We start from the raw sequence: 14,182 nt of genomic DNA, 5'->3' as shown, positions 1-14,182 counted from the left end.
GCGTCAGTTCTCCAGGCGCTAGCTGGAAGGGTATGATACCTTTGATTATAAGCGCAGAGTATATATATATGAACACATAGGTGTGTGGAGTCCATCCCCTATCTTCCCACACACACTGGAGTACAACCCCTCTCTTCTCCCCAACCAGTATACAAAATAATGTAATTCAGCATTTCAACCATACGATGTTCAATCAACAATGGTGTAATACATACACAACAATTCAACGCAACCGTATCATCCTCCACCGATGACCAAGACAAAATCTCTAGATGCATGCATATTGTACATCTATTAACAGACCCAACTAACATGAGATTATAAAACTCAGCAACAACATGATCATGGTAGTTAAAGCTATACCCCACACAAGTGTGTTCAACACTCAAGATACAACGTTCCAATTTTCTTATACTTGTTTCAAAATACTTTTCCCATTTCACAAAATGAATTCCACTTCCTTTGTTTTCACAAAATCATGCCCAAGGACAAAAGCCATAACTCATTTAAATTCACTACATTCTTTTCAAAGCCATTTCGAACTAATTATGCAAATTAAGTCATAAACAATAAATTAGGGTTTTCCTTCCTCTTTCTCAATATTGACCAAAAAGGCCCAATTAACATCAACAACAACAATAACCACAATTAAGACTCAAAATACCTAAGTATTTGCCCAAAGATCAAAACCCCTCAATTAATTTATTAAATCGAATAAAAAGAATTAGGGTTTCCTCTCCTTTCAACAACCACATGCTAATTAACACTCCAATTTGCCCAAACCACAACTAATGATAATAAACCCAAATTCAACACCCAACCCAAGGTTCAGTCCCATGATTGTCACAAATACAACATGATACAATTTTTATGCAATACAAAAACTACCACATGTCTATCTATACACGAAGTATTGAAAAGAAACAAGGAGAATCCCTACCTCGAATGGAGAAGAGGGAGATGAAGACCAAAGACCCACGTGCTCCAAATCCCAAGTTTCTCAGATTAAAACAAAGCTCTCGCGAAGCTCTACCTTTCTTCCAAAGGAACTAGGGTAGAAGACCACCGGGAATAGATCAAAACTTAGAGAGAAGGTAAGAGTAGAGAGAGAAATTCTCAAGGGGCGGTTTTTAAAAGTTAAGAGAGGAAAAGTAGGTCAAAAAGTGATCCAAAAAGTGAAATCACGGACTGATGTAGTCGACTCTCCGCTCGAGCGTAGAAAACCCCGCTCGAGCGTGAAAAGAGCCGCTCGAGCGCTGATTGCACACTTCCAGAAGTTTTGCAGTCTACTCTCCGCTCGAGCGTAAAACTCCCCGCTCGAGCGTATGGACAAAAATCAAAGGATCACGCTCGAGCGTAAAAACTACCGCTCGAGCGGACTAACTGCAGAGTAAAGTACTGGGAGATGGAGAATCACGCTCGAGCGTCCAAACTGCCGCTCGAGCGGAAAGGCAGCAACAAAAGCCCGCTCGAGCGTAAAACCGCCGCTCGAGCGGAGAGACCAAAACCTGGGCAAAATTTCAAAGCTTTAAAACACAACCAACTAATTCCCAACTTGCCCAACACAACCCAAAACTCTAAAACAAAGAGTAAGGGATAGAAATGTGGATAAGACAACAACGAATCTACGGAACTGAGTCCAGATTACAGTTAAACAACGACAGGGAATACCGGGATCGCTATAACCTCTCCCCCTTAAAGAATTTTGTCCCCGAAATTAAGGATACGCCAAAACACAAGGCCAACTGATCATACAACATCAACACCCGAGTACTAGGAAAGAAACTACTCTCACTACAAACCTTTACTCCACTCTTACCACGGAAGAGACTAACCAAGGGAACACGTTCCAAATGACAACACTGTAGGCATAAAAGCCACAACAAAATCAACCCTTCTGAAACAGTTCACTCACATCTGACCAGCGCTTCAAGCTAAGTCACTATGCAACAACACGACCAAAGCAAACCTTTTGAGTCAATAATAAGAAAACATTTTCTTGCTCAAGAGACATTTCCCAAAGATAGTCAAATTTTCAATGCTGACATTTTGAAATAAACTTTGCACTTTCCATGCGAAACTCAAAAACTTTGTATACATTTTTTTTTTGAACCAACACGGTGGTATCTAATACTCAGTTTGCCAAAAATCATTCTTTAGGTGGCCCAACCACCAGAAAAATTTTGTTTTCCATTTCTTTCCAAACAATACCATCAACAGCCATCACTCACACAGTGATGCCACAACCAACATAGAACAAAACATTTCTATAATGATAGTTAATAGAAATAATAACAGTGCTAACAACACAAAAGGCATAAGAAATTCATGGTTTTGCAATTTCATCCTGCCTCCCTTTACTCAATCAGTTTAATAACATACACCTGGCTTAGAACCTGGCCAACGATTTAAATGAGATAGTAACTCATATAAAACATTTTTCATTTTACCATAGACAAGCATATAAGCTACATCAACTTTCAACAGATACACATTTTGGTGCTGTATCATCGGAGTCCATCCCCTATCTCCTCCCAAACAATATACATATATAATTATAAAAAAAAAATCCAATCATTCACAATGATCATTCAATACACAAATTTGCTGTATTATTATAACCGCCATATTCAATGACACAACCGGATGATTAGTTTCGGTTTTCTTTAATTAACACACAAAGTCTACAACAAACGAGACTAACCTCAAGGTGACCGACGTCAACCCAAAACCCAACACGAACAAGCTGACTAATCAACTCAATAAACTCCACACTCAGTAATCCACCCACTGATGTGCCACTAACCCCACACACGGAGTTCCCCACACAAACCCCCAAATTTTGGAATCTTAACGGATCCCTTAAAATCAAACCACAACAATACTGTGTCTAAGGGAATTACTATCCCCCCCCATGGGACTTGGTAAACCTCAATCACGAAGGACAATTTGACCAACGCTATTCTCATTACTCTAGAACTCAAACTGTTCTCCCTCCAAAGAATGCTGCCCAAAACCACTCACAAACCATGCCCCACAATTGATAACCAATCTCAATACAAACACTACCCCTATACAACCGATTGGGTCACCATGGATTCGCTAACTAGCAAGACCCAAAACACAAATCAACATATAGGTACCAAGCAAGCAACAACATCAGGATCATTGATTTCCTTTACAACTTCTCAATAAACATAATAGAGAGTTCGAAATTTCATATATACCCCCAATACAGGAGTAATAAACAAACAACAATAAGCATACAGATACGATACATAAACATGGTGCCTCAGCATCCAACAGTACACCGGTCAACAACAAGATGATTCACATGATACACCACCGGCCCATAACACAAAAGTCCCCCTTCCAGGGTAATACTATAGGGCTAACTAATAAGTCGCCCCTCGCGAGGCTCTCGAAGCCTGGCCTGCACGTTTCTGGTACCGATAACGTCCCCGACTAGATGGGCACGACTCAGTCTGACTGGGTTTTGAAACACCTGAAGGATTCACACGCAAAGGACAAGAACGTCTACCATGGCCCTGCTGGCCACAAACGAAACAACCACCAGGCCCCCTGCCCTGAGACTGGTCTGAAACCTGGACTTCCCCGGACCTTCCAACCGAAGTATCCGACACCCCTGACGAAGAAAAAGAACCAGCTCCCGACTGAGCATGTTTCTGCCTCCACCCCTTACTGAGCCTAGAGTATTCAGGAACCGAAGGACTTACCGCAATGGTCTCCTCCTTAACCCCATCATCAACCCCATCATCACTCGCAACCATGGCCTCCACATGGGCCGCTGCCTCAACTAAATAATAATAATTCTTCCAAAAGGATCCAGCTACCTTCTCCCGAATATCGAAACACAACCGCCTTTCAAACTCAAAACAACGATGCACCTCTGTTGCCACCAACTCCGGAGCAAACCTCGACAAGCTAGCAAACCGCATCTCAAACTGTGCCACAGGAGTATCATCCTGACGCAACTCCAAAAACTGTCCCTCAACCTTTCCCGAGCAGAAGGAGGGAAATACTTGGCCAGAAAGGCCTCGGTAAAAGCAACCCACGTGCTACCCACATTATTCTTAGCATACTTCCACCAATAACTCGCATCACTCTTCAACTGAAAAGTCGCCAAAGAAACCCTCAACTCCTCATCTTCGACTCTGAGCATATCAAGAGTCTTGGTAATCTGTTTCAATCGACTCTCTGCCTCCAACGATTTAGCCTCCCCCACAAACTCTGGTGGGCCGGAGTGGAAAAACTCCTTAGTAAGTTTGAGAGCATGCCCGCTGCCGCCCTCAGTGCGAGCTAGGGCGTCTTGCACTGCTCTCACAATCTCACGTGCGACATTCTCGCCGACAGCCAATGCTGTAACGACGGGTGCTAAAGGAACTGTTGTGCTCCTACCGACACTCCTACTATTCAACCATCCTCAACTCCCTCGTGTAGACATCCTATAAAGCACAAAAGAAAATGCCACGCTTAGTGCACAACACAATAGCCTTCTCCGAGGCACACTCTACTACTTGGTTACAAGACTCACTAGTCACAAGTATACATCTCTATTGCATATAAACATCTAAACATGTAAACACATAATCGAATCAAGTCCACAAAGATAGCCACTCATCCCGGAACTCTCAAGGAATTCCTATCAGAAACCACGTTGATCAGGCGTGTTTCCAAAAGGACTTCAAAGCAAGTTCACCGGCTATGAATACTATCCGAGAGACTAAATCCCATGCTCACATAAATGCAACACATAAGTCCTAATTTTCATGACATCTATATGCAACGTCCTCACAATCCGTAGTAAACCCACTGTGATAAAAACCACTTCCCACGAGCCCAAAGCATTCAAACTCGGCTCGCTCTGATACCAAGTTGTCACGCCCCACTTTTATTACCCGGAGTCATTACCAAATTCATTAACTTAATTCAGTTTCAGAGATAACGCGGAAATAAACTCATACATTCAATCCGTAGAAGTGATTAACAATACTCTCATTCGTATGCAAAGTGAATATTACATGAACATACATAATAAATTGCCCTTGGGCTTACATCACTTAAGGTACAAGAAGAAGGGTGTAACCCTTTTACAACAATGGCATTCTGCCAACATAACTGAGGCCCCGTGGCCAATAAATAAGTAGATCCAAATCTTACAACTCAACCTGCTTAAAACCTGAAAAGAATTCAACAACGTTGGATGAACATATAGTCCAGTAGGGATCTCAACATGATCCTCAACAATAACAATATTACAGATAGCTATGATCATGAACACTCATTCTCATACTAGAATAATAATGTGACAGTTTATACAAAATATATATATATATATATATATATATACGTATATATGAACTTTTCTCGAAAACAACTATTTAATTCAACGCTATAAGCGATTCATCTTTCCTTTTTCCTTTCATTAACCCCCCCCCCCCCCCCGTTCCCAATCTTGTATACATTAACAACTACTTAGGAAAATAGATTCACTAAGCCCATTACCCTCTCCCATTTGCCACACATACAACAGATGTGCCTTTTCAAAACATATTTCTAAAATGTTTGATTTTCTTTACACTTCCAAAAGATAAAAGGGCATTTCAGTTCAATCCCAATTCTATCATAGTTATCCATGCACACCTCTATAAAAAGTAAGACAACAACTCAACTACATGCATAAAATAAAACAATGAGGCAACTCGTCCCTCCAACACTGTAACCAATACAATCCACAATGTTTCCAGATACACTGAAACAATGGCAAAACAACTCTGCTCTACTTGCTATATGCGTAGTAAGCCAAAGATACACTTCTCATAACAATCTACCAGTTTACCAGGCGCTAGCTGGAAGGGTATGGTACCTTAGATTATCAGCGCGTCAGTTCTCCAGGCGCTAGCTGGAAGGGTATGATACCTTAGATTATCAGCGCGTCAGTTCTCCAGGCGCTAGCTGGAAGGGTATGATACCTTTGATTATAAGCGCAGAGTATATATATATGAACACATAGGTGTGTGGAGTCCATCCCCTATCTTCCCACACACACTGGAGTACAACCCCTCTCTTCTCCCCAACCAGTATACAAAATAATGTAATTCAGTATTTCAACCATACGATGTTCAATCAACAATGGTGTAATACATACACAACAATTCAACGCAACCGTATCATCCTCCACCGATGACCAAGACAAAATCTCTAGATGCATGCATATTGTACATCTATTAACAGACCCAACTAACATGAGATTATAAAACTCAGCAACAACATGATCATGGTAGTTAAAGCTATACCCCACACAAGTGTGTTCAACACTCAAGATACAACGTTCCAATTTTCTTATACTTGTTTCAAAATACCTTTCCCATTTCACAAAATGAATTCCACTTCCTTTGTTTTCACAAAATCATGCCCAAGGACAAAAGCCATAACTCATTTAAATTCACTACATTCTTTTCAAAGCCATTTCGAACTAATTATGCAAATTAAGTCATAAACAATAAATTAGGGGTTTCCTTCCTCTTTCTCAATATTGACCAAAAAGGCCCAATTAACATCAACAACAACAATAACCACAATTAAGACTCAAAATACCTAAGTATTTGCCCAAAGATCAAAACCCCTCAATTAATTTATTAAATCGAATAAAAAGAATTAGGGTTTCCTCTCCTTTCAACAACCACATGCTAATTAACACTCCAATTTGCCCAAACCACAACTAATGATAATAAACCCCAATTCAACACCCAACCCAAGGTTCAGTCCCATGATTTTCACAAATCCAACATGATACAATTTTTATGCAATACAAAAACTACCACATGTCTATCTATAGACGAAGTATTGAAAAGAAACAAGGAGAATCCCTACCTCGAATGGAGAAGATGGAGATGAAGACCAAAGACCCACGTGCTCCAAATCCCAAGTTTCTCAGATTAAAACAAAGCTCTCGCGAAGCTCTACCTTTCTTCCAAAGGAACTAGGGTAGAACACTACCGGGAATAGATCAAAACTTAGAGAGAAGGTAAGAGTAGAGAGAGAAACTCTCAAGGGGCGGTTTTTAAAAGTTAAGAGAGGAAAAGTAGGTCAAAAAGTGATCCAAAAAGTGAAATCACGGACCGATGTAGTCGACTCTCCGCTCGAGCGTAGAAAACCCCGCTCGAGCGTAAGACACAGACTCACGCTCGAGCGTGAAAAGAGCCGCTCGAGCGCTGATTGCACACTTCCAGAAGTTTTGCAGTCTACACTCCGCTCGAGCGTAAAACTCCTCGCTCGAGCGTATGGACAAAAATCAAAGGATCACGCTCGAGCGTAAAAACTACCGCTCGAGCGGACTAACTGCAGAGTAAAGTACTGGGAGATGGAGAATCACGCTCGAGCGTCCAAACTTCCGCTCGAGCGGAAAGGCAGCAACAAAAGCCCGCTCGAGCGTAAAACCGCCGCTCGAGCGGAGAGACCAAAACCTGGGCAAAACTTCAAAGCTTTAAAACACAACCAACTAATTCCCAACATGCCCAACACAACCCAAAACTCTAAAACAAAGAGTAAGGGATAGAAATGAGGATAAGACAACAACGAATCTACGGAACAGAGTCCAGATTACAGTTAAACAACGACAGGGAATACCGGGATCGCTATAAGAATCAATCCCAAATCAAACCCCAAATGGCATCCCATTGTGATATATGTGTGCAAAGAAAAATTAGGGAACAATGCCACCAAACTCTGTATATCATGAGAGAAGAAGGCTTACAAAAGAGAAGAACAAGCACACTAAAAAAAAAAAAAAACACTCACAAAGCAGCGACGAAGACACCCAATGGTGACAGTAGTTCAACATTCAAAGCGACACAATTCAAAGGTGGTGTTCTTTACAATTATACAAATAATTAATTTTCAAAATTTATGTCAATTTGAAGGATAAGTTAATTCATAACATTCACTGTTATATATTTAATTAATTAAAAGTTAAATTGTAGAGCGTATTTATATAGCAGATCAAAGTAACAAATTAATTCAAGATTTTATATAAAATTTTATAAAAAATGTACATATATTTTGAGTGTTAGACTAAGAACCCAAATGCATCCTGACCTAACTACATAATCATTTGAATGGGCAGATACAACCAAGTCAGAACATCTCCAAATGCCACCAATTTCACCACAGTATTTCATGTGATGTGTTCATAAAGTATCACTATTACAATGAATTAACGAGCATTCACCTGCATAACTCTCTCTTGTGAGATAGAAGTCTCTTCCTTTATACTGAGGGAAACGCTCAAACCAATTCAGTAAGAATGTCAATGAGTCAGAAGCTGCAAGCAAAAGGAGAAGAAGAAAATATTCAACAACATAGAAACAATAATATATATTTGGATCTGGGAAGCAAAAGTAAGTCATACAAGAAAGGTATTACCAGTCCTTTTATCTCCATTGTTCAGTAAATTAGATGAAGTGTTCGAATATGAAAAACCAACTCCAACAGGGAAATCAAGAAACAGTACATTGGCAACTGCAAAATGGTACAATTATATTTCCATGGAAGAACTAAAGCTAAGCTTACTATTTGACATAAATTTCTCAATCATAAATTTCTATGATATACTTTACAAAAATAAATAACAAAAACAAAAATGAAAAATACTCGAGCAAGATGTAGAAATTAGAATCTAATGGAAAATAACAAAAACAAAAATGCACTATTGTGAAACATGTATTTAATGAAAATGTAGTTAGAGTATTGAGCTGTAGGGATTTAACAAAAAAAAAAAAAAGAAAAAAGAAGAAGAAAGTTTCAATGTCGATTTCTCAATCCATTCAATGATCCGAACGAAATCTCCTTTAATTAAGATGCAAAACCTTAAAGTGCATAAATTTCATGCATGTATATGTAATACATTGGTATGTGACTTAAATGTTCTATACTTCATTTTAAAGAATTTGAAACAAAAATAAACTCATAAACCCAAATCATCCAAGTCTTCGGCCAAAAACAAACACACACATAGACCAATCGTAGATAATAGAAGTAGAGAATAAATCAAATGATATAGTCTACTAAGAAAACATAATTGAGATCAGGAGTTCATGGTATTCAAACACACGATGATTTATTCTTCTTACCTACTGGTACCTGCTTCAAATCTGATTTCACTCAACGACAAAGGTATTGACAGAGGTATCTGAGACCCCATACCGCCACTACCGCTGCTAGCCGTCGTCACTCGCTGCTCACCGTCGTCGCTCGCTGCTCGCGGTCGTCCCCCCTCGCTGCTACTGCCACTGTCGTTGCTTGCAGCCGTGAGAGAGAGAGAGAGAGAGAGAGAGAGAGACATAATATTTTGGGGATTTTTGAAATTGGGAATTTTTTGTTTAAGGGATTGGGGATTTGGAATTTGAGATCGTGAGAAACAAAAGGCGGGAAAGAGCGGGAAAACGAAAAGAAAAAGAAGAAAAGAAGAGAAGATTTACCACGTCGTTTTATTTATTTATTTATTTTTTTGTAGTTAATGAATTTTATTTTATTTTTTTTGATTTCTTTTTTTTTAGTTACTAAGGTTGAAAATTTAATTGTTTCATTTTTATTTTAATGAAAAAAAAAATATTCAATGTGTTTGGTTTCAATTTTCTGAATTTAGTTTTTTGAAAACTAAGTTTTTTGTTTTTTGCGTTTTTTTTTTGTTTTTAGTGAATATTTTTAAAATTTTAAGTAATTTTTTTACTTAGACATATTGTCGACGCGCCCTTGGGCCTCATGCTACAGTTCGGACTCAATTGGTGTCACAGTCCTGTATCTAATCTCGCAGAGCGCAATGCAAGACCGATGAATCATCAAAGAGTCCAAATCCGGCAAATCATATTTGAAAATAGATTTTTGGAAAGAAATGCCAAAAATGGACTGCTTTGCCAGATACAGAGTCGCCACCTAAATATTTTATTTTGGGAAATTTAGGAAACCCTGACTCGTTGCCTAAGGCCACGTGTCCGTCATCACCAAAGTTGCCTCGGCTCGGGAACTTGGGTACGATTGGAGAAGGTCACTTCGTGAGCACCCCCGCTCGCCCGATCAAGGATCGGCCTCTACTGACCATGATATCTAGTTTTGAAAATATTATGCGTTCTTATTCCGGTTATTAGCCTAGATTTACTATGTGATGCGCACAGCATACAAGTATAGACCGGATCGCCTCAATTGGAACAAAACATTTCATGTTTGTTTTTGAAAGCGGTTTGCTACTGGCAAGTAGGCTTAAAATGCAGATTTTGCCACCCTCGGGTGGGCTTAGAGAATATGATTTTGCCACTCTCAAGTGGGCTTAAAACTCACAGTCAATGCATTATTCCAATTCAGATAATCCAACCTTCACCCACAGGCATTCAGGCAGGTATATCACATAAGCACATAGCCTCATGGTAAGCATGCTATCATGGCAGTCACTCACACACATGCAAGGATGCTAAAGCGCAAACACTTACCGAGTACTCCAAGCCAAAACAGAAGCTATGTTAGAAATCCATGCATGATCCTAACTATACTGAAATGCCTAATGCAACACATGCAAAAATGCAACTACAATAGGCTCGGCTATTCTAAGAATGACTTATGCAATACTACAACTAACAAGTATTCAACTCGGAATTGAAATACAATGCAGTTAGTATGATGCGCCGAGCCCGGTGCATGCAATACAGATGAATGATGCAAACATGCTTTCATAAGTATGCTAATTGAAACATGCCCTAAACTAACCATCATAAGCTGGTAAATAAACAGGAGGAAGACGTGGGGTTGGAAGACATACATCACACACACGCACACTTATTACAGTACTGCCCTCGCACAGAGGGTCCGAAGAAATAATATACAATCTGAATGAATAATACAGTCCGAATAAATAGTACAGTCCGAATAAATACAAAATCCTAATTAATTAACAAATTAATCTAGGAAACCAGGTAAATTAGCACGTAAATCCATGGACCACCTCATCTCTGTTCCGAATGATGAATGATGCATGCTTGAGTTGCCTTGCGCGGAAATCCATTGCGTTGCCCCGATTCGCCTATGTTTGCAATTAATGCCGGAATGCTGTGCAAGGCTTCAGAAAGCTGCTGATTTCTGATTTGCTGCAATAGAGAGCAAGAAAGGGGCACAACAAAATATTTTCACATATGTATGCATGAATACTCTTCAGGGAGTGTAGTCCTCGATCCTCGTGCCACCAATCACGCATCTCGATGCATGATGGCTGAGGAGTCGAATTGCACGACTCGATGTGAAATGAATGCACATATAAGCACAACAAGACCTAAACTCCATCATGGGTAATCCGGAGTGTCGGCGACCGGGAATTGAGACACGTTCCGTCACTCAGAGTACGAAACGTCTCTCGTTTCCCGTGCTTGGGCTAACTCCTATCCCAAGCACGATGCAAATGAGATGGCATACACAATGCGACTAACATACAACCTAGCATACGCAATACTATGAGATGGCATACACAATGCTCGATGTAACATGGCATACGCAATGCTCTAACATACAACCTAACATACGCAATGCACGATGGACTTACACCAACATGAGTGGACCTCAGCCACACTCACATCAGTGGCCATACGATAGGAAATGAAACAACCGAAATGCATGCAAACGTGCACGAATGCCAAGGACCGATCCTAAGGCATAACATGCCACTCTACCAAAGCATGGCAAGGGATGCAATATGGCATACAAACACATATGATACAGCTCTAAAACATGATAAATAGTGGTCCTGAATCATGCAAACATGGCACACTATGCAAGCTAGAGGGCCCGGGTACCGAAACTAATGAAGTGTGTTACACTAGAGGTACCCAAAGCAATGCACCAAAGGCAAAACCAACCCCAAACAGACCCTAGGCAGGTCTGAAACAGTGGAGAATTGGCCTAAAATGATGGCCTAACAAACATGAAAATGAAGCTCATTCAATGGTCAGTAAATAACTCATTCAAGCCCGACTCTCAAGCACACTTAAAAAGATGAAAACATGGCAATATGGCATTCATATAGGCTTTGAAATGTGATGTAAAATGGCCTCAAAACATGATTCAGCATTGTAGACGTCCCTAAACGCCCCGGGAGGACGAGGTCCCGTTCTGTTTGTTTTGGGCTCACTACAGTTCGGACTCTCAGATTGTCACAGTTCTCAATCTGAACCAAAGAGTCCAAATCCGGCAAATCGTTTTGAGAAAATAGATTCTGTGTAAAGAAGTGTCAAACATGGACTGCTTTGCCAGATACAAAGTCGCCACCTAAATGTTTTATTTTGGGAAAATTTAGGAAACCCTGACTCGTTGCCTAAGGCCACGTGTCCGTCATCACCAAAGTTGCCTCGGCTCGGGAACTTGGGTACGATTGGGGAAGGTCACTTCGTGAGCACCCCCACTCGCCCGATCAAAGATCGGCCTCTACTAACCATGATATCTAGTTTTGAAAACATTATGCGTTCTTATTCCGGTTATTAGCCTAGATTTACTATGTGATGCGCACAGCATACAAGTATAGACTGGGTCGCCTGAATTGGAACAAAACATTTTATGTTTGTTTGTTTGAAAGATGGTTTGATGGTGCTACCCGCAAGTAGGCTAAGACGTGGATTTGCCACCCTCGGGTGGGCTTTAGAAAACATGACTTTGCCACTATCTAGTGGGCTTTAAAACTCACAATTAATGAATTATTCCAATTCAAATAACCCAACCTTCACCCGCAGGAATTCAGGCAGTTATATCATATAAGCATATAGCCTCATGGTAAGCATGCTATCATGGCAGTCACTCACACACATGCAAGGATGCTAAAGCATAAAACTTACCGAGTACTCCAAGCCAAAACAGAAGCTAGGTTAGAAATCCATGCATGATCCTAACTATACAGAAATGCCTAATGCAACACATGCAAAAATACAACTATAATAGGCTCGGTTATTCTAAAGTGACATGTGAAATGCGACAACTAACAAGCATTCAACTCAGAATTGAAAATACAATGCAGTTAGTATGATGCGCCGAGCCCGGTGCATGCAAGACAGATGAATGAATGCAAACATGCTATCATACTGTATGCTAATTGAAACATGCCCTAATCTAACCATCATAAGCTGGTAAATAAAAGGGAGAAAGACGTGGGGTTGGAAGACATGCATCACACGCACGCACACTTATTACAACATTGCCCTCGCTCGGAGGGTCCGAATAAATAATATACAGTCCCAAATGGATGATTACAGTCCAAATATGTACAAAACCCTAATTAATTAACAAATTAAATTAGGAAAGCAATAAATTGGCATGCAAGCCAGGGACTGCCTCAACTCTGCTCCGGATGATGAATGATGCATATTCGGGTTGCCTTGTGCAGAGAATCCCTCGCGATGCCCCGGTTTGCCTCTGTTTGCAATTGTTCTTGGAATGCATGTCAAGCTCCGAAAGGCTGCCGATTTCTGATTTGCTGCAACAGAGAGCAACAAAGGGGCATGGCAAAGTATTTTCACATATGTATGCATGACTACCCTTCAGGGAGTGTTGTCCTCGATCCTCGTGCCACCAATCACACATCTCGATGCATGATGGCCGAGGAGTCGAATTGCACGACTCAATATGAAATGAATGCACATGAAAACGCAACAAGACCTAGACTCCATGGATAATCCAGGGTGTCGGTGACTGGGAATTGAGACACGTTCCGTCACTCGAAGTATGAAACGTCCCTCGTTTCCCGTGCTCGAGCTAACTCCTATCCCAAACACCATGCAAAATGCATGACATGCATGAATGCAACCCTAACATGGAACCTAGCATACACAATGCTATGAAATGGCATACGCAATGCACGATGTAACGAGGCATACACAATGCTCTAACATACAACCTAGCATACGCAATACTATGAAATGAAATGGCATACACAATGCACAATGGAATTACACCAACATGAGTGGACCTCAGCCACACTCACATCAGTAGCCATTAGATGAAAATGAGACTCTCGAAATACGTGCACGTATGCACGCAAACTGAGGACCGAACCTAAGGCAACAAATGCCACTCTACCAAAGCATGGCAAGGCATGGAATATGGTATGAAAACATGCAAATTTCAGCGCTGAAAT

The sequence above is a fragment of the Camellia sinensis genome, chromosome 8, assembly GCF_055761805.1.
Source record: "Camellia sinensis isolate YWXY chromosome 8, ASM5576180v1, whole genome shotgun sequence".
Taxonomy (NCBI): domain Eukaryota; kingdom Viridiplantae; phylum Streptophyta; class Magnoliopsida; order Ericales; family Theaceae; genus Camellia; species Camellia sinensis.
This window is presented reverse-complemented; position numbering follows the sequence as displayed.